Raw genomic sequence first — 25510 nt, 5'->3', positions numbered from 1 at the left:
TGTGGAATTGTTGGTCATTTTTAGGACCTGTTTGGAATGGTAAATTATGCATTTTAAAGTGTTCCCTTCATCCTGTGGATTACATTTCATTTTGTATTTGCTCTTAATAAGCCAGTTGTAGTCAGGTTTTGAATCATGCGTCGACTACACTTTTTTGTTGCTGTTTTGGCATCTTCAGGGCATTCATTTTAAATTAATTTATGAATATAGCAAGGTCAGATTAAACATACAGATTCACTCTTTTTTTAATACGGATAATTTGCTGTGCTAATTTGCTTCTTATTCATCCATAATTGCATATCGATGTTGCTTCTGTCAGTCTTAACAGTGCAAGAGGGGACCTACTAGTCAAATCTATATCGTGTATATTATAAATGCTCTGGACAACACACATGTGGATACAATCTTGCATTGCTGGAATTTATCTTGCAGAGAAAAAATATTCTATATTGATGTGAATCAATTAATTGTCAGAAATGTTTCCTTAACATGTACAGTTTAAATGAAATAGGAGATTACATAGGAGATAACATTCTAATGACGGAGTTTTTATTTTATTTATTCATTATTTGTCAGTTGCGATGGATAAAGACTGTGTATGCATGCACACAGACATGCATTCAGTTACCAGCAGTCTGCAAGCATTCTTGCCTATTTCAAAATGTCTGTGTGCAAGTAAACGATTCAATAAAGGTTCTCTGGCAAATTATTTGTTGCTATCTGCAGAGACAGAGCAGTAAGCATTATCTTTACGAAAGCAAAAGGTGATCAAACGCAGTTTTTTTGGTCAAACTGTGTCACATGACAACACAAAGATTGTCTGTTTCTGTACTAGTGTAGGAGTGTGAGCGTCACTCCATACCATTTAAGAGTGGACCAGTGTCATTATGTTCAGGTTAAGAGGGGACTTCAGTCATTCTGTACCATCCAAGCGGGAACCATTTTTTTCTGTTTTAGAGGACAGAACTCCATACATAAAGTCCTCTTTAAAGGTCTGCATCTTGTTGTGCTGGTTCTGAGAGAGGCTGTTGGTAACTCCATCATTACACTGAATAGTTCAATTCGCATTTCCATACAAGTTAAACTGTACATGCTGTAGAAGCATTTCAGTTGAAAAAAAATAGGATGTAAATACCCATAATGACCAACTTCTGCTGAGGATCAATGTGAAATGAATGTAGCATTGGTTGTGTGACTTCTACTTCATGCAAACTCTATTAGATAGCCTAAAATATGTTACACCATCTCTATTCTCCAATAAATATCAATCTTTATGACATAGATTGTAGCCGACAGAAAAATAATTTGAGCATTTTTTTGACTATTTCAAAATGTCTACATGCAGGTAAATTATTCACTAGAGGTCCTCTGACAAATTATTTATTTATTTCTGTACCAGTGTCATTTTGTCCAGGCAAAGAGGGGACTTTATTTCTTCTATTTTGGAGCACAAAGTACAAAACAAAACATAAAGTCCTCTTTTCCTCTGCATTTTGTTATGCTGGTTCTGAACGAGGCTGTAGGTAAGTGTATTGAAGGACAGATGATAGCAGGTTGTAAGGCTGTAAGGTCAGGAAACAGTAATTATCATATTCAAAGCCAGATTTATATTGGCTGAATGTAAGTAACTGCCCATTCACAACAATGGCTCATTCTGATTTCAAACCCTGGGCAATAGCATTTAAAAATATATAATTTCCCTTAGGAGTTAAATGAACATCGTCACTTAAAAATAGCTCAGATTTGTCAAACACTATGTTTGGATGCTGTACTGTCCTCCCATTACTTATTTTTGTCTAGGATGAACAACATGAAGTGTTGACTTGACTTTTCTGAAAAAAAAAGAAATATAATAACTGGTGACTAAGGCTGCCAATAACTGTAAGTGTAGATTTTTTTTAACTTAATTTGTATGGATTGTATGGATAACTTCATCATCACCATCTTGTAGAAATTGTTCTCTCAAAAATTGCAAAAACTATAACTTTAAAAAGGCACCTGAGACTTTTGAATAGATATACAGTCAGGGCCATAAGTATTTGGACCATGACACAATTTTTCTAATTTTGACTCTACTCCAATGACTCCAATGGATTTGAAATGAAGCAGTCAATATGTGGTTGAAGTGTAGACTTTCAGCTTTAATTCAATGGATAAAACTAAAATATCACATGAACCTATTAGCAATTACGACCATTCTTATACAGTACGCCACATTTTCAGAGGCTCAAAAGTAATTGCACAATTGTCTGACAAACGGTTTCATGGCCAGCTGTGGTCGGTTCTGTCACTATTTCATGACAAATGATGCAGACAATAGCATTCAAAATGTTAAATTAGCATTTGGTAGCTGGTCCATGGAACTCTCAGCATGCGGACCAAAAAGGTGTCAATGCGAGTGAAGGAGGCCATTGTTAGGCTGAAAACACTTAACAAACCATCAGTCAGATAGCATACACATTAGGATTGACCAATTAAACAGTTTGGTACATTCTAAGAGTCCTAAAAGAAGGACTTCATTGGCAAGCTCACCAACACCAAAAGGCCCAGAAGACCACGGAAGACATCTAAAGTTGTTGGCTGCAGAATTCTTACATTGGTGAAGAAAAACCCTTCATAACATCTACTGAAGTCAAGAACACTCTGGAGGATGTAGGCGCATCATTGACAAAGTCTATGATCTCCATGAATCTAAATACAGAGGATTTACGACAAGGTGCAAACCACGAGTAACACTGAAGAACAGGAAGGCCACATTAGACTTTAACAGAAAACATCTGAAAAAGCCTGACCAGTTTGGGAACAAGATTCTTTGGACAGATGAAACCAAGATTAACTTGTACCAGAATGATGGGAAGAGAAAAGTGTGGAGAAGGAAAGGAACAGCTCATGATCTGAAACAAACCACATCATCTTGTTTAATTACTATTTCTTGAGTAGCTTGAAGTGTAGTGTCTCAGTCACTCTGAGTTGGATACAACCAATGATCGGGCCGCGGACAGCTGTCTCGGTGTGTTGGTGCACATTGTTTTGTGTTGTTTTTGTTGTAAATACTGTTTTCTGCTGCGATTCCCGGAGCTCTTTCACCAGAGACAAGCTCATAAACATTAGGGGAATAACTCCAGCGGACTTACTTCCCAATTCCGCGTTCCAGCTGGCTGGCTTCCAGCTGTTCAGAGCGGACCGCGACACGGAGCTCTCCGGCAAATCGAAAGGTGGAGAAATACGTTTCTACTCCAACAGTGGCTAGTGCAACGATGTGACAGTGATTCTGCAGCACTGTTCTCCTGATCTGGAATCTGTCATCATAAACTGTAAACCCTTTTACCCCCCCCGTGAGTTTGTTTCATTTATACTGGTCGGTGTTTACATTCCACCGCAGGCCAACGTGCAGGAGGCGCAGCGGACACTCGCCGAACAGATACTGTGTGTGGAGCGGACCAACCCGGACTCTTTAGTTATTGTCCTTGGTGACTTTAACAAAGGAAATCTCAGTCATGAACTCCCTAAATACAGACAGTTCATTAAATGCTCAACCAGAGAGGAGAACATTTTAGACCACTGCTACACAACAATCAGCGGGGCCTATCACGCCGTCCCTCGTGCTGCACTGGGACTCTCTGACCACGTCATGGTCCATCTGATTCCTGCTTACAGGCAGAAATTAAAGCTCTGTAAACCTGTGGTGAGGAAACTCAAGAAGTGGACCAGTGAAGCTCTGGAGGATCTTCGGGCGTGCCTGGACTGTACAGACTGGGATGTTTTCAGGACTGCTACCAACAGTCTGGATGAGCACACAGAGGCTGTAACTTCATATATCAGCTTCTGTGAGGACAGCTGTGTTCCATCAAGCACCAGGGTGAGTTACAACAACGACAAACCCTGGTTTACAGCAGAACAAGGATCAGGCATTTAGGAGTGGGAACAAGGACTTGTACAAAGAGACCAAATACAGGTTGAGTAAGGCGGTGAGAGACGCTAAACATCTGTACTCTGAGAAACTGCAACACCAGCTCTCAGCAAGTGACTCTGCTTCTATCTGGAAAGGCCTGAATGAGTTCCACTGTAGATTTGAAAGACAATGGAACAGTCTTGACTCCATCCCCCACAGCTCCATCAACCAGCCCAGCAGGGGCTCATGCCTCACTCTTCCCAGTACCCGCCGCCCCCATCCCCCTCCCCAGTGACGACTCTCTCTATTCTGGAGAGAGACGTCAACAGGCCTTTTAAAAAATAGAACCCACGCAAAGCAGCCGGCCCGGACTCTGTCTCACCCTCCACCCTGAAGCATTGTGCTGATCAGCTGTCACCGGTGTTTACAGACATCTTCAACACCTCCCTGGAGACATGCCACGTACCAGCCTGCTTCAAGGCCTCCACCATCATCCCCGTCCCCCAAAAAACAAGGATCACAGGACTTAATGACTACAGGCCCGTCACCCTGACCTCTGTGGTCATGAAGTCTTTTGAGCGCCTTGTCCTGTCCCACCTAAAAACCCTCACTGACCCACTCCTGGACCCCCTGCAGTTCGCCTACAGAGCCAACAAGTCTGTAGTAGATGACGTTGTCAACATGGCCTTTCACTTCATCCTCCAGCATCTGGACTCCCCAGTAACCTACGCCAGTATCCTGTTTGTGGACTTCAGCTCTGCTTTCAACACCATCATCCCGTCTCTGTTGCATAACAAGCTCTCCCAGCTGCAGGTGCCCGACTCCGCCTGCAAGTGGATCACAGACTTCCTGTCTGACAGGAAGCAGCACGTGAAGCTGGGAAAACACGTCTCAGCCTCCCGGACCATCAGCACCGGTTCCCCCCAAGGCTGCGTTCTTTCCCCTCTGCTCTTCTCCCTGTACACCAACAGCTGCACCTCCAGTCACCAGTCCGTCAAGCTCCTGAAGTTTGCAGATGACACCATCCGCATTAGACTCATCTCTGGTGGAGATGAGTCCACCTACAGGTGGGAGACTGACCATCTGGTGACTTAGTGCAGTCTCAACAACTTAGAGCTCAACGCTCTAAAGACAGTGGAGATGGTTGTGGATTTCAGGAAGAACGTAGCCTCACCAGCCCCGATCACCCCGTGTGACTCCCCCGTCGACGCTGTGGAGTCCGTCCGCTTCCTGGGCTCCATCATATCCCAGGACCTCAAGTGGGAGCTGAACATCAGCTCCATCACCAAGAAGGCTCAGCAGAGGATGTACTTCCTGAGGCAGCTGAAGAAATTCAACCTGCCAAAGACAATGATGGTGCACTTCTACACAGCCATCATTGAGTCCATCCTCTGCTCCTCCATCACGGTCTGTTACGCTGCAGCCACTGCCAAGGACAAAGGCAGGCTGCAGCGCATCATTCGCTCTGCTCAAAGGGTGATTGGCTGCAATCTGCCGTCCCTCCAGGACTTGTTCGCTTCAAGGACCCTGAAGCGAGCAAGAAGGATTGTAGCCGACCCCTCTCACCCTGGACACACACTGTTCGTGCCCCTTCCATCTGGCAGGAGGCTGAGGTCCATCAGGACCAAGACCTCACGCCACAGGAACAGTTTCTTCCCATCGGCAGTCGGGCTCATTAACAAAACCCGGGTCCCCCACTGACTGACTCTGTCATCCCAAGGACAATTTCCTACCGGTCACTCCCCTGCACATCCCTTCATATTTAAATACACTTGTCACTTTCACATTACACTTACATTGCACTTGTTTAAAGTACTGTTTGTCTGTGCACTTTATTTTATATTCTATTGTACATTTTAATATGTTTCTATTTCTTGCACTGTGTTGGTTGTTGATTGTTTAATGTTATTGTTTAATGTTATTGTTTAATGTTATTGTCTAATGTTATGCACCACCCACCATGAAAAATTCCTTGTATGTGAAACATACATTGGCAATAAACGGTTCTGATTCTGATTAGTTAGGTACTCTGAAGCCACAGGACACCAACCCCACTCTGTAGACAACAAAGGACTGGCACAGATTCACACCCCTCACCCACTCCAAACCACACAATTTCTCAGAGACAGCATTCCCCACCTTTCAACCTTAAAAGTTAGGAGCTGTGAAGCACAAGTATGCTCACTCCACTTCTTCAGTGTTGAGGATTTTTCATGTCCACATCATGAATTGAAGACCCATGAAAACATTTGCATCTCTTTCTAAAAAGCTGTGTAACCATGTAATAAAGTCACATTGCGTACAGTATGGCTTTATTACACAGGCCATGCACAAGGTCATTGTATGAAATGTACACAGAGAGATGAACAAATTATAAATTCCCCTTGGGATGGTTACGTCAATTCAGATTGTTGGTACAACTATTTTGTAAAAATAATGATTGTTTCATATACATTCACAAAGTCACCCAAGTTATCATGCTTTTCATCACTTATTGTATAAATTATCATTTTAAATCAACTTGTCATAGGTCAAGACAGTGTATCATGTCTAATATATTCTTAGATAATAAAAAAAAAAATGAGAACCAGAAGGCTGAAATGAACTGCACATTTGTGTCTCAATAGCACTCAATCACTGTGTAGATAGCTGCTCAGGATTGTGTTTCCATGTTGGGCTCCTCACAGAAGGTTCACAGGAGTTTTGGTGCCTTTTGGAAGTGTTGGCCACTTTGCCATTTTTGCAGGACGAAAACGGTGAGACTTTTCTACTTCTACTCTTACTCGAGAGGTAAGTTGTTGTAGGGTATTTACAATTCAATTTGTTGGTAACACTATTTAAAAAAAATACTGATTGCTGCATATCCTAAACTAAGTTATCATGCTTTTACACACTTCATTTATATACAATCATTTGTAATACATGTATTATAGGACAAGAAAGTGTATCATGTGTAATATATTCTTAAATGTTTCACAGAAAAATGAAGAGTAGAGTTTTTCCTGAAAAATAAGCCTTGTACTTCATTGTTTCTGAGGAAATAGTCATGTTTCAGAACAAATTCATCAGTGAGGAGAAAGCTATCTTCTAAGATTAGAATATAAGATTATCTGTTCAATACTGTATGTACATTGGTACATCATTTCATTCAAGAAACTCAGTTCATTTGCCAGTGAATTATAAGGCAGGACATGTTTTATTGTTACAGTCTGCATTATATTATAACTATAACTATAATTGAGGATATATGACGATAATATAACTATAATTATAACTATATTATAACTGTTACATGTTGCCATGAAAGGTGCAGCCCAACAATAGTTTAAAGACATAGTTTGACACTGTGGTAAATGCACCTATTAGCTTTCTTGTCAGGGGTTAGATATGAAAACCAATGCCACTCTCATATTTGTAAACTCAAAACCAGCAGGCTGATGAAGTAAATTAAAACAAAACCAAAAAGCATGATGGCTCTGCTCTGGTGGCCTAGGTGTTTTATAACTGTGGACAGAGCCAGGTTAGCTGTGTCCACATGCTTCCACTCTTTATGTTCAGCTAAGATTAGGCTGTTGTTGTGTATAGAGATTGACTTAATCATGTGACTCTCAGCAAGAAAGTTTTACATGATGAATACTCTCTGCTAAAATACATCGTGTACAGAGTTATGATGTTTTATTATTTAGATACAGTAATTGTTTCCAAAGCAAGCCTATTCTTAATCCAAACCCTTAAAGTAACAATGCATATCGTCATCAAGTGTTATAATTGCTCAGATTATTAGTGTTGGTTGTTAATTGTATGTGGTGACAGTTGCAACATTTATTAAACTTGTATCATACTGAATTAATTAATTCCCTTTCGTAATGTATTGACCAGGTTATGGGGTAATTGCCAGCTTAACCCTTGAGCAGGGAGAATTCTAGCTTGAGTGTGTTGGAATACACATCACTGGATTGGAAGGAGAGGCCCTGTTCAAAGAGGACTCTGATGCAGATCCAGCATTTCTGTATTTCTACTCCTTTCGGGGACAGACATAAGTACAATTGCATGAACGTTCTAACTATATATACTTCAACTTCATTCAATATTATTTCTAAACTTTAATACAAGTAATTTCCCTATGCAGTGTTGATGGCAGTAAGAACATGGAGGATTCATCAATGATGATCACATCAAGCCAAACAGCAACATTTAAATAGTATGTAATGCAGTGAAGTTACTCTTTGTTTTGTTTTTTTATCATCTGTTTTAATCATATCATATATACAGATACTCATAAACATAATATTATTTGACATTAATACAGAATGACTCCCTGTTATACTGACTGTAATTCAGATTGTCGTGCTTATGTGACCAACAGATTCTGGATGAACAGAAAAGCCCACACCTGTGTGCATTACCAATCACACAAATAAACCCAGGAGAAGAAATTGTCTATTACTACGGAGACCCTAACAGCCAATGGAGACATGTATTTATATCTATATATTAATATTTTCACATTTTGTTACATGCCACTCAGGGATTTAATCATTTAACTCAGTGGTGAGGACTTCTTTCACCCTTATTAATAGTGTAAATATGCTTTGCAAACTGGCATAAATTCATTTAAAGCATATGGTTGGAACTTCAAATGTAAAGTGACCCTTACATGGTGCAGCATAAGAAATGGGTGTGGAGGATGATAAAAACTGTCAACTGTCAAACAAATGTAAACGATTAAAACTTACTTAAAATGATTAATTTCATATTGTAAATGTCATTTGTTTTAGGAAACCATTGCTTCCTGCTGTGATGAGCACACAGAAAAGAAGGTAAAGACATATGGGGTCTTTCTTCACCTGTATTCACTGAAGAAATTCTGGGCTCTCACTAAAGTCATTTTTTCAGTTATGTTTTTGATACAATGTATTTTGCTATGGATGTTTTATGCTGTATTGGCATAATCTATACGCATTAGCCAAATGTTTATTATAGTAGTCAAATTATTTACTATTTGTTTATCTTTGTTCAGCTTTATTGTGCATGTCCATTGAGTGCAGTTACTTGGCCATTAAAGCTGATGCTGATTTTGATGCTGATTCTGATTTTGACAATGCTGCACCATTTGACAACCCTCAAATATGCGTTCTCTTTTCGCCAAAGAGATACTTCATGTGACACATATTGTATTAATGAGAACAAAATCATTACTTCAATATAGACAAGGAATAAAAAACGACACTACAGCCAAAACCATATATAATAATTGGCTGTCATTGTGTTTTCACAATACCTCCTGGATGTCGCTCCATGCTATCTAAGAGGGAACTTGTGTCATTATGTAGCAGCCAACTGTGGACCTCTTGTCATTCCATACAATACAAGTGTGGACCTTTTTCATCCTGTACTATGAATCAACAAAAATAATTCCAATAAATAAAGCTTGAGGACATAGATGCATTGTAAAATTGTTTGAAATCCAGTGCTTGTAAAAACTGTCCAAGGGCAAAGTCTAATAATAAAAAATATTTTAAAAATTAAAAGTGAAAAGAAAGGATCCAAATGTGACCATTTTATTCCTGATTTCATCCTGTTTTTTTTCTTCTTTTAGATTTTGAAGTTCTCATTACTTCCTTGCCTTCTGGGTAACGCTTCATTTTAATAGTGTTGAGATTGAAAATGGTTACGCCATCCACTACAGCTGTGCCTTTATGTATATTTTTCAAAAACACATGTTTGAAGAATAATATAGAATTATTTAGTTTAGATAATTTGTTTCACAAGTACTATTAATTTAGCTTATTTCTTTTCATACGTGGAGTTTTAATGTCATTCCATGCTATCTAAGAGGGAGCTTGTGTCATTATTTACCAACCAATGGTGGACCTCTGTCATTCCTTACAGTACAAGTGTGGACCTTTTTACTGTAATGTGAATCCAAGTGTAGACTGAGCACACTAGTATATTGAAAAGTTGATTTACATCCAGTGCTTGTGCAAACCGCTCAGGCAAGTATTTTGGAAAGGCTGATGACAAATCAGTTTTTAGTGAACTAAAACTGAAAAGAAAGAATCTTATTAAGTATTTAGGTACTTAAGTATTATATTCTTAATTTAACCCTGGTTGTTTTTGTATTTTCTTCCATTCTTTTAGATTCTAAAATACACGTTGCTCTCTTGCCTTCTTGGTAGCCATTTAAATTAATACAGTGCCAAAAATAAAACTTAAGGTATCCATTAAAGTTGATTATTTTGTTACCATTTTTCTAAAACAAACGTGTTTCAAGAGACGGGTGTCTTCACTAAGTGGCCTGTTAGCCCCTCCATAGTCTGAAAGACAGGCTTGGGGCTGCAAGCCATTCACACAATGGAGGAGTGTTTAAACAACGTGTGTGAATGAGTCGTTAAAATCCCTGCCCCAGCCTATAGGTTTAGTGCTGCGCATGGACTTAAACACTCACACACATGCAAGTCCCCACTTGGCTAAAATTAAAAAAAATCTACCAGAGGGCTTTGGACATGATTTCAGCTTGATTTAAGGCATGACCATCAGGGGACCTAAAAAATGTCCCCTGTTGGTTACTCGGTGCACTGTTAGTGGCTGTGTAATGACGCCTAAGCCCACTGTTGGATAGGTGCGCCGGTGCACACACACACACACACACACACACACACGGTGAAAAACAATACCAGCATTGCTGTTGCAGCTGGTAATTATGGTAATTATCCACAGTGCTTGTCCTCTAGGGAAGAAGTCTTTTCAACTTTCAGAAGTTCAAACAGTGATCTCCTGCCGTCAGTTGACAGCAGCACTGCTGGTTTTGCTGAGATTTCCCTCTTTTGTTGTTCGTAGTTGCCACTGTCCACTGCCTCAGGCCTGTGTGCATTGTGCCACCACAGCAGCCACGTCAGGTTTAGAAAACATACATGTCGCTCAGCTACGTGGGTGGATGCACCTGAACAAGAACAGGCAGACTGTGCTTGTTTTCTGGCTGTGAGCTTTTCACCAAAAGAAGTGTACCTCTAATTTAAATGTCTCCCTTATTAGAGTGTTTCATTTCAGTGGTTACAAACAGGAAACTGAATCTTGGAAAAAAAACAACAGTTAACTGTTTCCAGTATATTCATGTACTGAAACAGAGCTGACAGGTCAGAGACAAATGCAGCTACAGCTTGTGGAAAGTAACGCATTTGAGGAAAGAGGCTGTCAACATTCATTAGTCTCAATCCATGAAGTGAAATTTTGGTGTGAGACCATATATTGATTTTTCTATGTTTATGTTTTTCATATTTCCACATTTATGCAAACTAGAGCAGCAAAAGTAACCTAGAAGTTGAAGAACAGGCAAACAGAAAGAACTTTAGCTTGTAACAAATTGGTCAGAGTTTTTCGTTAAGGCTTTGTGTGTGTAGTGTGCCAAGGTCAATCATCAATCATTTAGCATCGTACTGAATCGAGGAAAGAAAAGCGTTATTCATTTTTAGCAACATTTAATTGGGGAAAAAGAATAAGCTGTGATCAATTGGGTTTGTGTGAGGATTAATGTAAGTACACACAATGAAGCACTACCATGTGCCTCATTGCCAATGTATGTTACATGAGACAGCTTATACAGTTTAACTACAGTATATTAAAAGTGATGCGTTATCACTCATTTTAAAGGATACTGACGTTCTTTTTTGTATTTTTCTTTTCGTCATTTAATACTATGAAGAGATGAAAACAAACTATGTGTTAATCTGTCTCTCGATACTGTCTGACCTTCTTGTCTGCCTCTAAGCTCCAAGCCTATTGGTTTCTACTGACGATGTATGTTTGAGAAATGGGCTCAAATGCCATACATAACACTTTTTTTAAAGGGGTCATTTATTTCTTAAAATAGCTGGACACTGTTTTTTTCAGCAAACGTTACTCAAACAGGAGGAAATAGTGCATTTGTTGGGGATGATTTTAATATTAATCCAAAATTTGGTGAACAAGTGATTATCCTTTGTACGTGTGATTGAGTCAAAATAAACTACAGTGATGGTGATGAAGGAATTAGATCCTTATATGATTAGAAGCTTAAAGTGATAACTGTATGACTAATTGATTGTATATGAACACAATGATAAAGTTACTGTGTGACTCATTGCAGTTTAAATTGTAGGTTTTAGTAAGTTGTCTAAAACAGAATGTTTAAAAAACAAATTCCTTTAGCTTCTCGAGAACTAGCAGCAGATTACATCTTGTCTGGTTCTCTGTGTTGACAGACATTTAGTCATTAATATACAACTAGAGTGAATGTGTTCAAGAGTAACGAGATCCATTAACAGCAAAAACATGTAGACCGGTTTCAACAAATATGAAAAAGGTCCCTTTCCTCCATCATAACTGCATATTGGGGCTTCAGCAAAGTCCCTCTGATCTTTCTATGTGCCTCTCTCTTCACTTCTCCCATTCAGTGAGAAATGGGCTGCCAGTACTTTAAACCTTGACAAAATGGTGTCAGAGAAACTGTCATCTTTGCACCAGCATTAACCTTACTTATTTTTAAGCAATCTCCCTTTTTCGACATCACTTGCCGCTCTTTGCTCCTCTCTCTCTGCTGTCTGTCCCCCAAGGACAATCGCACTTCAAGAGCAGAAAGTACAAGGGGGGAAACATTCAAAATGCAAATACACTGGTGTGTAAATATATATGGGAGAAAAATCACACACCTTTTCTGAAATAAAAAGTAAAACAATGTCATACTCCAGGCCAGAAGTAAAAGTACATAAGATCATGGCAATTGACTGATTACAGTTGAAAGAGACAGTTGTCCGTAGATGTAAAATGTCAACAATATGTGGTATTTACCTGGGTCTCTCAATTCCACATGCTTTGTTTTAATTGTAGCAATGTTATCGTGTGTGCTTTCACTCTTGGGGAGTCACACTGCTAAATAGCTACTGTACCACTCTGCTGTCCTGTGTTTCCACATTTAGATACACGCATGACACAGCACCTAGAAGAGCCGCAGAGTAGCAGTCCAACCTGCTTTGTCTCAGTCACAAGAAACAGCAGGGAAGGATGTCTCCACCAGACCAGGACTGTGCATGAACCAATCATGATCATAACACAATGATCCATTTCAAACGTTTTTGTAAAAACAAGCTTCCAAGCTTGCCATAATGCTGTATTCATACTGTGTTAAAGTCAGACAATGTCAATAAATCGCCTTGACCTCCATGACTTATTGTGATGATGCCAATGGTATGCCAGCTGCCGTCTGACTTTTGTCTCTCTTACAGTAGTGTTATAATAGTAAGGATGGACTATATTTAGCTTTTATTTTAGAACCATCCAAAAAAGCTTCAGCCTAATATATTTTATTATGAATACCTAAAAGATTCTTGTGTTTTCTTATTACTGATATGAAGAGAACTTGAAGTAGTTTTAAAGCAAAGTGTGAAGTAAAGTAAAATTAATATCCAGCAAAGATTAGCAATATTCATTTAACAGAAGTATGAAGACAATAAATAATTTCCCACCAAAAAGGTACTACTTTTATATCTGTTTTAGGAAGTAAGAGCGATGGGTGGTAGGAAACCGTCTTCAGTTCATAATCTGTGTTGAAGTGGATTTTTTATTATCTTGATCTTTGATTTACTACATACATATATAATAAAACTAACTTCTTTGTAACAGAAAAGTGTAATCTTATGTTTCAATATGAGATCTATGGATTGTGAGCAGATGTCCACAGGAGCGGTATATTTTACTTCCACTGCATTTGTTTGATGTATACTGCATATCCATTGAATTCATTGTGTAACTTTTGTCTCAGTAAAAATCCATGAGCTTTAGCTTTGGTGACTCACTTCGCTGTTTGTCTCTCCCTCCTACCAGTGAGCAGCCTGTTTTGGGTGTCGTTTCACATTAGCGGTTTCTCTGCTAATGAGCCGCTGCTCTGATTGGTTGCTGGATCGGAGGTCCAGCCAGGAGGCCACTGAGCCAAAATACTGGGATAGGTTGGAGCCTATTGATCAATTCCAGACAAATCCAGTGTCTGCACAACAAAATCTGAAGGAAACTATAACGATGCACTCAGTAGAGGCCAGATCTCCACCAGGTGTGTCTGCAGCCACCACTGTTTTATTGTGCGATTGAGTTAACACAACCCACAAATGGCAACTCTCCATCTAGACACTTTTGGGCTCTAAGGCCTCATAAAACACACTTAATTCAAACTCAAACGCAAACAGCAATGTACACAATCAATCAGCTCTAAGTCGTTGTATAAGACACGTCATATAATCTTGCCAAAAAAAAAGCTAAATTCACCAAGCAGTCTGCCCGTCTAGCAGTGGCTGAGTTGCGGAGAGATACAGGTTTATTGGTAGTTCTGTTTGCTGCCACTAGGCGCAGCCGGGGGGTGGAGCACGTCAGGTTCGGGGGTCACGGGATCACCTCTCTGCTGTTTGCAGATGATGTGGTCCTGTTGGCCTCCTCGGATCGTGACCTCCAGCATTCACTGGGGCGGTTTGCAGCTGAGTGTGAAGCGGTGGGGATGAGAGTTAGCACCTCCAGGTGGGGACGGAGTGCCTACCGCAAGCGAAGGAGTTCAAGTATCTCGGGGTCTTGTTCACGAATGAGGGTAAGATGGAGCGGAAGATCGACAGGCGGATCGGTGCGGCTGCAGCAGTAAAGCAGGCGCTGCACCGGACCGTCTTGGTGAAGAGAGAGCTGAGCCGGAAGGCGAAGCTCTCAATTTACTGGTCACTCTACGTTTCTACCCTCACCTATGGTCACAAACTCTGGGTAAGGACAAGGTCGCGGGTACAAGCGGACAAAATGAGTTTCCTCCGTAGGGTGGCCGGGCTCAGCCTCAGAGATAGGGTAAGGAGCTCGGACATCAGGAGGGAACTTGGAGTCGAGCCGCTACTCCTTCGCGTCGAAAGGAGTCAGCTGAGGTGGTTCTGGCATCTAATTAGGATGCCTCCTGGACGCCTCCCATTGGAGGTTTTCCGGGCACGTCCAACTGGGAGGAGACCCCGGGGAAGACCCAGAACACGCTGGAGGGATTATATCTCCCAGCTGGCGTGGGAACGCCTCGGGATCCCCCAGTATGAGCTGGAAAATGTTGCGGGCGAGAAGTCTGGGTCAGCCTGCTTGGCCTGCTGCCACCGCGACCCGACCCCGGATAAGCAGAGGAAAATGGATGGATGGATGGATGGATGGATGGATGGATGGATGGATGTTTGCTGTTAGCGGCTAGCCAAACAAACCGTCCAAAGCAATAAAAGTGAGCTAACCATTTTCCCCCATGGTGCAGAGTAGTGGCAGGGGGTCGGAGATGTACTCAACTGTGTTATCACTAGCTGCCCCTACCAGCCGGGGTCCGGTTAAGAGTAGTGAGTGAGAAGTAAGCGGACTGTCAATAGGAGTATAAAACAGGCAATAAAAAGGAGTCACCGCAACTACGAGAGGTCCTTATACAATCCAGTTTGCTGCAGCAGAATGCAAAATTAGCTGTGGACAGACACAGAGGTGCACACTCACTTACGGACACACATGTATGCGCACATGTGACAGATTACATGGACCTACTGCAAGAGATTATAATCGTTGATTGAATTATATTTTCAATAGTTGATGACTGCTAAATGTATGTTTTTTTTTTTAATCTTATTATGTGCAATTTGAGATTTTGTTACCTCGATTTATTACAATTTACGAGACAAAAGTGCCATTTAGACATGATTCTGTGTAATCTATGAGTAGTTTTGGCTTGTACGGACTGTATCTGGCAGAAGCATATGCTGTCTTCACTGGGTTGTGACTGACAGAAGATAAATCCCATCTCAACTGCAGAGAGCAGTAACTATTGGTCTATCAATTAATCAATGAAGCGGTAGTAAAACACCTGTTTGTCTCATTTCCAAGCCAACAGACACCGTGTCTGGTATTAGAAGTCTGGCCATTTACAGTGTTTAGTTTCCTGTACCTCAGGTGTGCTAAGTTTAGTTGACACTTATTTGACACACCTTTGTAGATTCAACAGCAGAAAACACAATGCAAAACTTGTATGACGTGTTAGATTGCTTCTGGTTCTCCTCAAAGTATGCATGTGTTGAGACCTAACCATGGAACCTGTGAGTGTATGTTTTCAACATGGGAAGTTACAGATATGGTAAACTTGATTGCAGAGTTGTTAAAATCATGACAACGCTGGTTATTGTCTTCGTATATAGACTTCAACCTGTAAAAAAAATGGTGCGGGATTTTCTGTTGTGAAATAATTCAAATTTTCACCTTAAAATGGAGTGAGAGGAAATGTCAGAAGATCAGCAATGTGGTTACATTTCATCCTGTGTGGAACATGAATGTCTGAACAAAATGTCATGGCAATCCATTGAATAGTTAATGAGACATTTCACTCAACAAAACCACAAATGTCAGCCTTGTGGTGGCACTAGAGGAAAAGTCAAAGGATCGCCAATGTCATTAGGATTTATCCTCTGCTGGCCATGAATGTTATTAAAAAATGTCATAGCAATACATGCAATCGTTGTTACATATTTTAACAGATATTTTAGGCTGGCCCAACGTCAGTGGACTGACAATAGACCTACCTTACCATTCCTAAAGTCATGGCAATTGCATGGCTAAAAAGCTAGAATCAGAGTAGCCAAAGGGTCTCTCGAGGAAATGGCTGAATTCACACTGAAATTACCAGCTCTGGCGATTTGAACACAATGGTCATACGGAAGGTGTAACATTCCATTGCTATGTCCCTAATGAGTGCAACCATTGAATAATGTGTCGGTTGAAAAAAGCAGTAATCTTCTGTATATGGGTTAAAGAGTGGAGTGAATGAGACCCTGTGAACATTTTAAAACATTTTAAACTCAAGCTTCACTTGCTACTATATTTTGCAGAGCTTCAACCCATCCATGGAATTGGATATTGAGATAGCAGTCAATATCTCCCTCCTGCTGTTACACTCTTTCACCCAATGCTTCTACTGTGCAAGTGTGTCTGTGGGCCTCACTAGTGAAGGTAAAACGTCTTGGGCACCTCCTGTGTCAGATCACATACCATGGAGCTTGGAATGATTATGCCGCCCCTGTAGTCTTCCTTGACAGTGTCTAAATTGGATGTGGCAAGAAGAATCAGAGGGAGCTATGTGAGTGGACAGTTAAACTTTCCAGGGAAAAACACAATCATGCGCACAGAGCTCGCTGCATTTTCTAGCTGAAGCCACGCTGGTGGCATTTAGACGTCTACGCACTGACACTTTGCACTGTGAACTCAGGGGTCCAATCCTTAACACCTTTGAATGTTAAAGAACAAAAGGTTGGAGGAATAAAGGCAAGGGCTTGATGTTTTAGTTTTAATCAGAGGCAATTTATAATCCATCTCAGTCTTAACTCCCTCCTTACGCACTTCTTTCATCCTTCCATTTTCCATGCCTGTGGCCTTCATTAGTAGGAATAAGTAAAACAAATGTGGAGCTCAAACTTGGACCTCTGCGAGGTCCCACTCGGTCCACAGCAGGCGAGTAGACTGAGTGGGCAGATTGTCCATCAACCAAATGTACTCCATCAAGCCTTTGTGTTGGCAAACAGAGCTCTGCTAGAGTGTCAAACAAGTCATCGAATCGGTCAACAACCACCATGGCTGAAAGGTGTAGTTAGTGCAGTCTTGCTGTAGGCAGAGATCACATACCAGTGGTGGGCCGTCAGGGCCTTCAAAGCCTTCTCTGCTGGCCTAAACAGAATGACAAAGTTATAGCTATTTTATAATTTAATAATTTTTCTTAAATACACTACATGTATCATAATTTATACAAATATTTTTCCCATTATCTTATTTTCTCATTGCACAGCTACTGTCTTCCTCAGTTGCTCTGCTTCCAGTGCAGCTTGTTTTAAGTAGAGCTTTTATCCAATCAGATTTCACCTCTGTGTCTCTAGGTAAGAAGAGAGGCCCCAGGCCTGCAGACTCACCAGTGCCTCCATGTGCAGTTTAAGTGAATGGGGACGATATTGTTGATTGTCATAGTCTTCAACCAATCAGATCTTTAGTTTGAGATTCTTAGACGCGCCAGAGCGGCCTGCAGGCCTACAACTACGTCAGCATTAGCAGCAGCGCTTCAGTGAGATTCTGTGCTGTGATTGGTCAGTGGGCGAGCATGTGACTGTCGTGAAACGAAACTTAACAGCAGAGACTTACTCAAGTAGTGAGAGTTCATATTGAAAGATATGAATGAAATTATGAAATGTTTTGCATTTTGCTTGGTGTAGATTTAAAAAATTCTTTTACCTAGCATTGTTTTTTAACACGCAATGGCTGAAGGAGGAGAAACGGATTTGTGAGTTGGGATTTAACTGTGGGATTAATCTTTGTCAACAAAGAAACAAGGATGTGATCAGCATTTGGTAAGTCAACTGGTTCGTTTTTTTACATCTAATATCTGAATGGCCCTTTAGTGTGTAGCAGAATGCGTGTTGCTGCTGTTGTTTTTCCGTTAAGCTAGTTAGCCTAGCCTCCCGGAACACTTGCAGAGCATCAGCTGTTTTTTGTTGTGGTTCTTTTTGTTCCGGTTCAGAGGTCACACAGACCGCTGTCTCCTAGTGAGCACAGAAAACATTATATTTCCTACAATTTAAGCTTCTATATTTTCCAAATGCACTAGTATTATTCAAACGTATTGTTCGGTTTGTAAGCCTCGTACCAAAAGGTTTAATACAAATACGTAACGTTATATAGTTACAACCCAAGAAACGAATAATAACCCTAGCTGTGGCGCCATCATGTGGTATTTCAGCAGTGAAGGCCCAGGTATAAAATGCACGGCCCGCCACTGTCACATACTGTATGTATTTTAGTACCATGTGTTATATCTGCCTGTCCTCTTGAAGGAGGACTCTTGTTGCGTAAACCTACTAGGAGCTCCTGGAATACCGGCGTAGAGCTGGACTTTCCTCGGCATATACCGGAGGAGCTATGGAGCTATGGCAGGTTACTGCCACGGCAGTAGAGGTGGTGTAAAGGTCAGAGAGGTCAAGAGGATCTGTAAATGTAAACCCAATCTGTAATCAATTATCATGAGAAGCATTAGAAACAGACAGAGTGTCTACAGTGAGTGTAGCAAACTACACTCACTGTAGACACTGTCTCCTTGAGACATGGTTGAATAGGAATAAACAGCTAGAACTAACACTGGCTTCAATGTAATGGGGACTGTGATGGCCTCTTGCTTTAAGCAGGGCCTGGTGTGGGCGTTCCCTTTTGCTTTTCTGTGTTGTCTTGCAGGTCCCTTGTGGGCGGAGCCTATCAGTACAATTGGGAGCACCTGGCCAGTCTCCCAGGGGTATTTAGGCCCTGCCTGCCGCAGTCCGGGAAATCATCTGTTCCTCCAGCACCATGTCGTCATTTGTTGATTAATAAATGTACACCTTTCCTTTTAAAAAACCTGTGTATCTCCCATTTTTGTTATGGCTCAAGAGCCGGATCGTGACAGGACGAACAGGGGGAAAGAGGCCGTAAGAGAAGAGGAAATCGTCAGTGTCTTTGTTAAGTATTGAACTGATGGTGATAAGATTGAGCCTGTACTTTCTGCCATGGGAGTTTACGCACGTAATTGTTGTTCACATTATTATATTATAATAATAAGATGTGATTTCAGTCATGTCTCACTCTCTCCTGTTCTTAACACCTTCTCACAATATGTATACTGTATAACAAGAGGAAATAAAATCCTGGACATCTTGAATGTCAATGTGAAGGTGGCATCCACCTCTTCCTTCCTCCCCCCTGTTGGAGAATCAGACAACAACCTGGGAGACCTTGAAGCCACCTGATGTGGCGCCACAGGTGAAACACCAGCCAGCACAAAGGCTTTGAATGTCTGGTCTGAGGACACAGAGGAGTACTTCAAGGAGAACTTCCATGACACCGTTTGTGAACTGTTCAAGGAGGACTATGGGGATGATATTGAGTGTCTCTCTTGTTGGTCCTGCAGTTCCCCAAATAACAAACTTCGGATCAATAAGAGATTAAAGCCTTTCTCAATAGGAAGAAAAGGGCCTTCGTGTTAAAGGAATGTGAGGAACTCTAGGCTGTCCAAAAGGAGCAAGGAGGAAACTGAGAGGTTAAGAACAGCTATAGGGAGAAGATTGAGGTCAAGATGAGAATGAATAGTACAAAGGTGGTGTGGGACAGGAGGAAACGGATACAAGTCTGTGGCAAGCATGCCTTGGGAGTACATATAGACCCAGACTGAGTTGAACCTATTTTGCAGTAGGTTTGACACAACCCCTGTGTTATCAGAGATTGTTGCTTCCCTTCGCCCCTTCCCCCATTTACACCTCTGCTGTAAATTCTGCTCTTACCCGCTCAATAGAAGCTTTGAAGAAATTGGCTACCTCCCCCTCTCAGTAAAGCCAGAGGACAGTCCCTCCTCACCCCCTTACCCAACATCTACTTGACTCCGGATAGCATTGCATCCCACCCCCCACCCTCCTCCATGCAATGTCATCCACTGCTACTGCACCCCATACCCTCCCCAAGTCCCACCCAACCAGGTGAAAGGGGAGCTCTCCAGACTCCAATCAAACAAAGCCAGTGGACATCAGTGCCAGACTACTTAAAGCATATGCTGGATAGCCTGCAGCAGTCTTCCAGCACCTCTTTAACCTTTCCTTGAGGTTGCTGAAGGCTTGCGATTTATTAAAAAAGACCTCCTGCATCGTCCCAGTAGCTAAGAAAGGACATCCTCTGACTTCACATATCATTACGACCTTTGAGGGCCTGGTTTTGCGCCACCTGCCCCACTGCCAACTGTTGTCCTAGACCTGCTGCAGTTTGCCTACCAACCACACATCGGAGTTGAGGAAGCCATCATTTTTCTCACCTAGAACTCCCTCTCATGTCTGGAGAAGCAGGGAAGGAGGAGCAGGTTTTCCGATGACTCCTCCATTGTTGTATGCATGAGACGTACAAAGGACTTTGTCACACGATGCAACAGCAATCACCTGAATCAATATCCACAAGCTATCTCTGTGAATGGGCTCGACAGTTTGGAGACAGTGGCAGAGAGGAGGATGAAGGACAAGATCAAAACCGCCTCGGATAGAACCTCTTAAGCTGTAGCAAACGGGCACTTCATTCAGTCACCGTTTCTTTGTATCCACTGCTATCAGACTGTAGAAGAGCAGTGGAAACCATTGACTATAACCACCACCCCACCACACACACACACACACCCTTTATCCACAGTATCTGGTACACTAAGACACTCACACTACTCAATTCAATGTGGCTTTATTGGCATGACGGTTTCAAAAAAACAATGTTGCCTATTCTCTCTCCCCATTGTCTCTCTGCTTTCCATCATATTCTTGTATATATATCTTGTGTTATATTGCTGTACTATACCATATATTACAATTACAAAATATTATATTATTATAATACTACCTTTCATCTTATACTGTATCGGAATCAAAATCTCCCCAATTGTCCTGTATTGTGGGGCCGGCTTTATGGATAAGCTGATGCCACCACCCCCTAAATCTTGTTGTGGGGACCTGTGTGTGTGTGTGTGTGTGTGTGTGTGTGTGTGTGTGTGTGTGTGTGTGTGTGTGTGTGTGTGTGTGTGTGTGTGTGTGTGTGTGTGTGTGAGTGTGTGAAACAAGCTACCTGCTTGATCCAACTTTTGTCGAGAGGTGTGTTTGGAATGAAAATGTAAATGAAATGTCATGCAAACATCTCTGAATGACCCCCTTTTGTATGTTTGCCTACCTGCAGGTAGCAAAAGCATTTCCCAGCCTATATGCTGAAAAGCCGCCAAGTGATTGACAGCAGCAGCAATACATTTCCTGGCAACAGCATGAAGCGTCTGACTGAGTAGAACACCTAAGTGTGAGTGGGATCAGGGATGCGGGGGCAAAACACACTGGTTCACTTCCCTGTTCAGGCATACAGTATGACAGACAACGTAAATGCTGCCTCCAAAAAAATCGCACTGTATAAGACTGCATTTTTACAAGACATTAGGGTCATAAATATAATTTAATTGTCTAATGTATCTTGATACTTTGATATTTTCAGAGAGTTTAACAAAAGAGTTATTGAAGATCACAGTGAATTATCACCATATTTGACCACATTTGAATTTTCTTGGTCTTTACAACATGCCTTTAGAAACCCATAGATGACATCACTAGCTTGTTTTTCACACAACACACTGAACCCAGACCAGCTCAAGGGGAGCTGCTCTGTCCATGATCCTGACCACTGAATTGCTCTCAACAAGAACAGAATCCCCCCCAGGAACCAATAGATTATCAAATCTGAAGTCAGTGTCAGGGCCGAACAGACTTTCATTTGTTCAATGTTGAGTAGTCTACCTGACTCTCTCTCTCTCTATATATATATATATATATATATATATATATTTTTTTTTTTCCTTCAAAAAGCATTGACCAGATGGCAGTAGCTATTAATTAGAGCTTCACACCACATAGTTTCAAAGATGAGAGATCAATCTCATTATCATTTAAATCTCAGCCCTCGCAGCCTTTGTTGCACCAAGACAAAGCTCTCAGAGTGGTCTATGGTTGCCAGCGGACAATGGAAAGCTCATTTACTTCGATGCACTGTGTAGCTTCCCCTTGCAGAAAATGAATATGTCATTAGCCTGGTTAACCCCAGAAGTAAATTGTTTTAAATCCAGACTGTGCTATATGCATTATGTAAAGCAGTCCTGGATCTGAGCTGGACCATTACCATAAAGCATGAAGTCTACTCTGCAATTAATTAAAAATGATTCATCATAGAGAACAAAAAAAAATAATTTATTTTTGATTTACACGTCATATCGATTTCATGCTCGCATGACTAACCTGGCTCGATAAAAACATCTCAGTTCTTCTAAATTAATTATCCTCTCAGGGATTTGAAACATTCTATATTGTTCTTTTCATGTCAATGGAAAATCCCAAATATGCTTTTAAAAGATCCTTTGAAAGTAAATCAAATGTAACAAATGTGTGCTGATCCTCTGAGATGCTGAGGAGTAATACAATGAAGCAAAGTTTGGAAAGATTCACACAATTTTTTCATTAACATCTTTCGTGAACATAGATAAAAACTGACTAAAGAATAGGTGACAATACCAATACTTTGTGCCAATACAAGTTAAGTCTTGAGTACTGTTTTCTGAATATTTTGTAACATAAATATGTCATATTGCAGATCTCAGTCCTCAAATCCTTGTTTTTGATATAAGCCCAAATGCACTGTTTTATTTACCTATATATATATATATATATATATATATACACACACATACATATATATATATATATATATATATATATACATACACACATACTTATATATTTATATTTATACAGTGCACTGTTGGTTTGGTTTTAAGCCATGAATAGATCAGATTTATCTTTGTCTGATCTGTGTTAGTAATGGGTCCCAGATTTCTTTAAGGGCTTCCGTTTTCCCATTTATTCTGTACATCAGTTGTCCATAAGAGGTACTTTCTGATCGGGCTGTAAATAGGTCGGCTCCATCCAGGGCCTCAGTATGACCCTCTTAGCTGTAAGTGAAAGCCACTGAGTCTTCAACCCTCCTACTCTCATTTCCTTTTAGGCCATTCAAGCGGCACTATTTATTGATTAACCGATGGCCTACTATTTATACTTTTATACATGCATATATTGAAAACATTTTCTTGATATTGTATATTTAAATATATGTATATGTGTATATATATATATAGATGTATATTTGTTATATCTGTTGACACGGCTGTTAGCTACATAATGTTCTCAGAATTACTTAGAGTATTTTTTTCTCGTCATCTTACTTTTTCATTCAGTTATAAATGAGCATTCTTAGTTGTCAATAATTGTTATGTACATTTTACAGAAATATTCTGGGCAAAATAAGTATTCATTATCAACAACATATTAAATTGAGTCACTTTTACCCACTTATGGAAGAGTAGGTGTAGGTTCCAATAATGTGTTTTCGGGATAAATAGACTGATCCAATGAAGTGTCAGTACCAGGACTATCGGTAAGCTGTAAAATCTTCAGACCTAACCCTTCATTCAGCTCCTATACATTTAGAAACATGGCCGAATATGGAGGAGGGAGACAGAGAGGGACACAAATTGGATTAGCCAGTTGGATGTGATGATAAGCCAGTGAGGACGGCCGGTGCAGCGCCTCCGTGGCCTTTCTGATAACAAAGCTAATCCATCCATCTTAGCCTCCTGGCCTCTGCTTTGATTCCCCTCATCAAACATCCCACCGCCCTATTGTTAGCCATGTTTGCTGCCTGTCCTGCTGTGGCGCTCCGGCCATAACTCTTCACTCTGCAACGTGGCAAGCAGGTCAACTATTAATTTAGGCGGAGTGCCACTGTGTCTGTACCTGCTGTTCAGCTCAGCACGGCGAGAGCCGAGCTGCTCGGATGAATGAGAGAGACGTGCTGCCTGTCATCTTTCACCTGCCTGGCACCCTCGCTCCTCTGGGCCTTCTTCACACGCGCCTGTGTTCCACCGTGTGCCCACCGTGACCGACAAGACAAATTGCGATATTATGGCAAAACTATCAGCAGGACATTTACTGTGGCCAAGAGCTAAGCTGGAGTCATAAGTCAATGCTAACAGACAACCAGTCATTCAGGATGGGGGGCAGACAGAGAGGGAGGAAGGGGGAGGTGGCAGGGCGGGAAATGAAAAGATCAGGGCTGTGTTTTTACTCCTGCGGTGTTTCACAAAGTGAGATTATTAAGCAGTCAGACTTGTATCAGGAAGTTCTGTTTCGGTAAATTCTGCTTCCATTTAGCCGTAACCTCTTAAACCCTGCCTTCTCTCTGCTGGATCATCAAGTCTAAATTAAATATATAAATCAAACCGAACTACAATTACCGCCTCGCTGCTTGTATGCCTCCACCAACCAGTCATGTAGCAGTTTACATCCCTGTAGGTCCAAAATGTCATCACTTCATCTTTTCATCCTGATTTGTGTGAAATCATCATAATTAGAATATGAATTCTTGAGTTGTTTACTACTCACAAATAAAATGACTACAAGTAAAAAAAATGTCATTTAATTCACCATAAATGAATGACAAAAATATACTATAGTAGAGACAAACTTCAGAAGTTTGACACCAGCTTCTCCGATATGTTTAAAATGTGGCAATCAGAGTGACTATATGCCATGTATGCCTTTTGATACTGTGAAAAAGTCAAACACGTTTTTCTCTTTTAAAAAATTGGCAAAATAAAATATTTTTTATACAGTAACCAAAATATTGTTGTAAATTCTTGGAATCAAATTTGCCCACTTCACAGTTTGAGAAGCGCAGCGTAAATAAAGCTGTGGAGTGGTTAGTGTCTTTTTAATTAAAGTAAATTAAGTCTGATTAGACAAATTGATGTGATCAGCGTTTCACTGCCAGACTGCATCCCCTGACTTCCTTAATCAGGCTGCAGTGCTGTTGCCTTTCTTTGGTCATTAGTTGCTTGTAATCATCAGACTGCATGCGGCCCTGAAGGACATAAAAACATTCTTTAGAAGTGTGACTGCCGCATTCCTCCGCTCCGTCAGCTTTAACATAGCATGCACA

This window comes from Pholis gunnellus (assembly GCF_910591455.1).
Source record: "Pholis gunnellus genome assembly, chromosome: 20".
Lineage (NCBI taxonomy): Eukaryota > Metazoa > Chordata > Actinopteri > Perciformes > Pholidae > Pholis > Pholis gunnellus.
Note: the sequence above shows the minus strand (reverse complement) of the source record.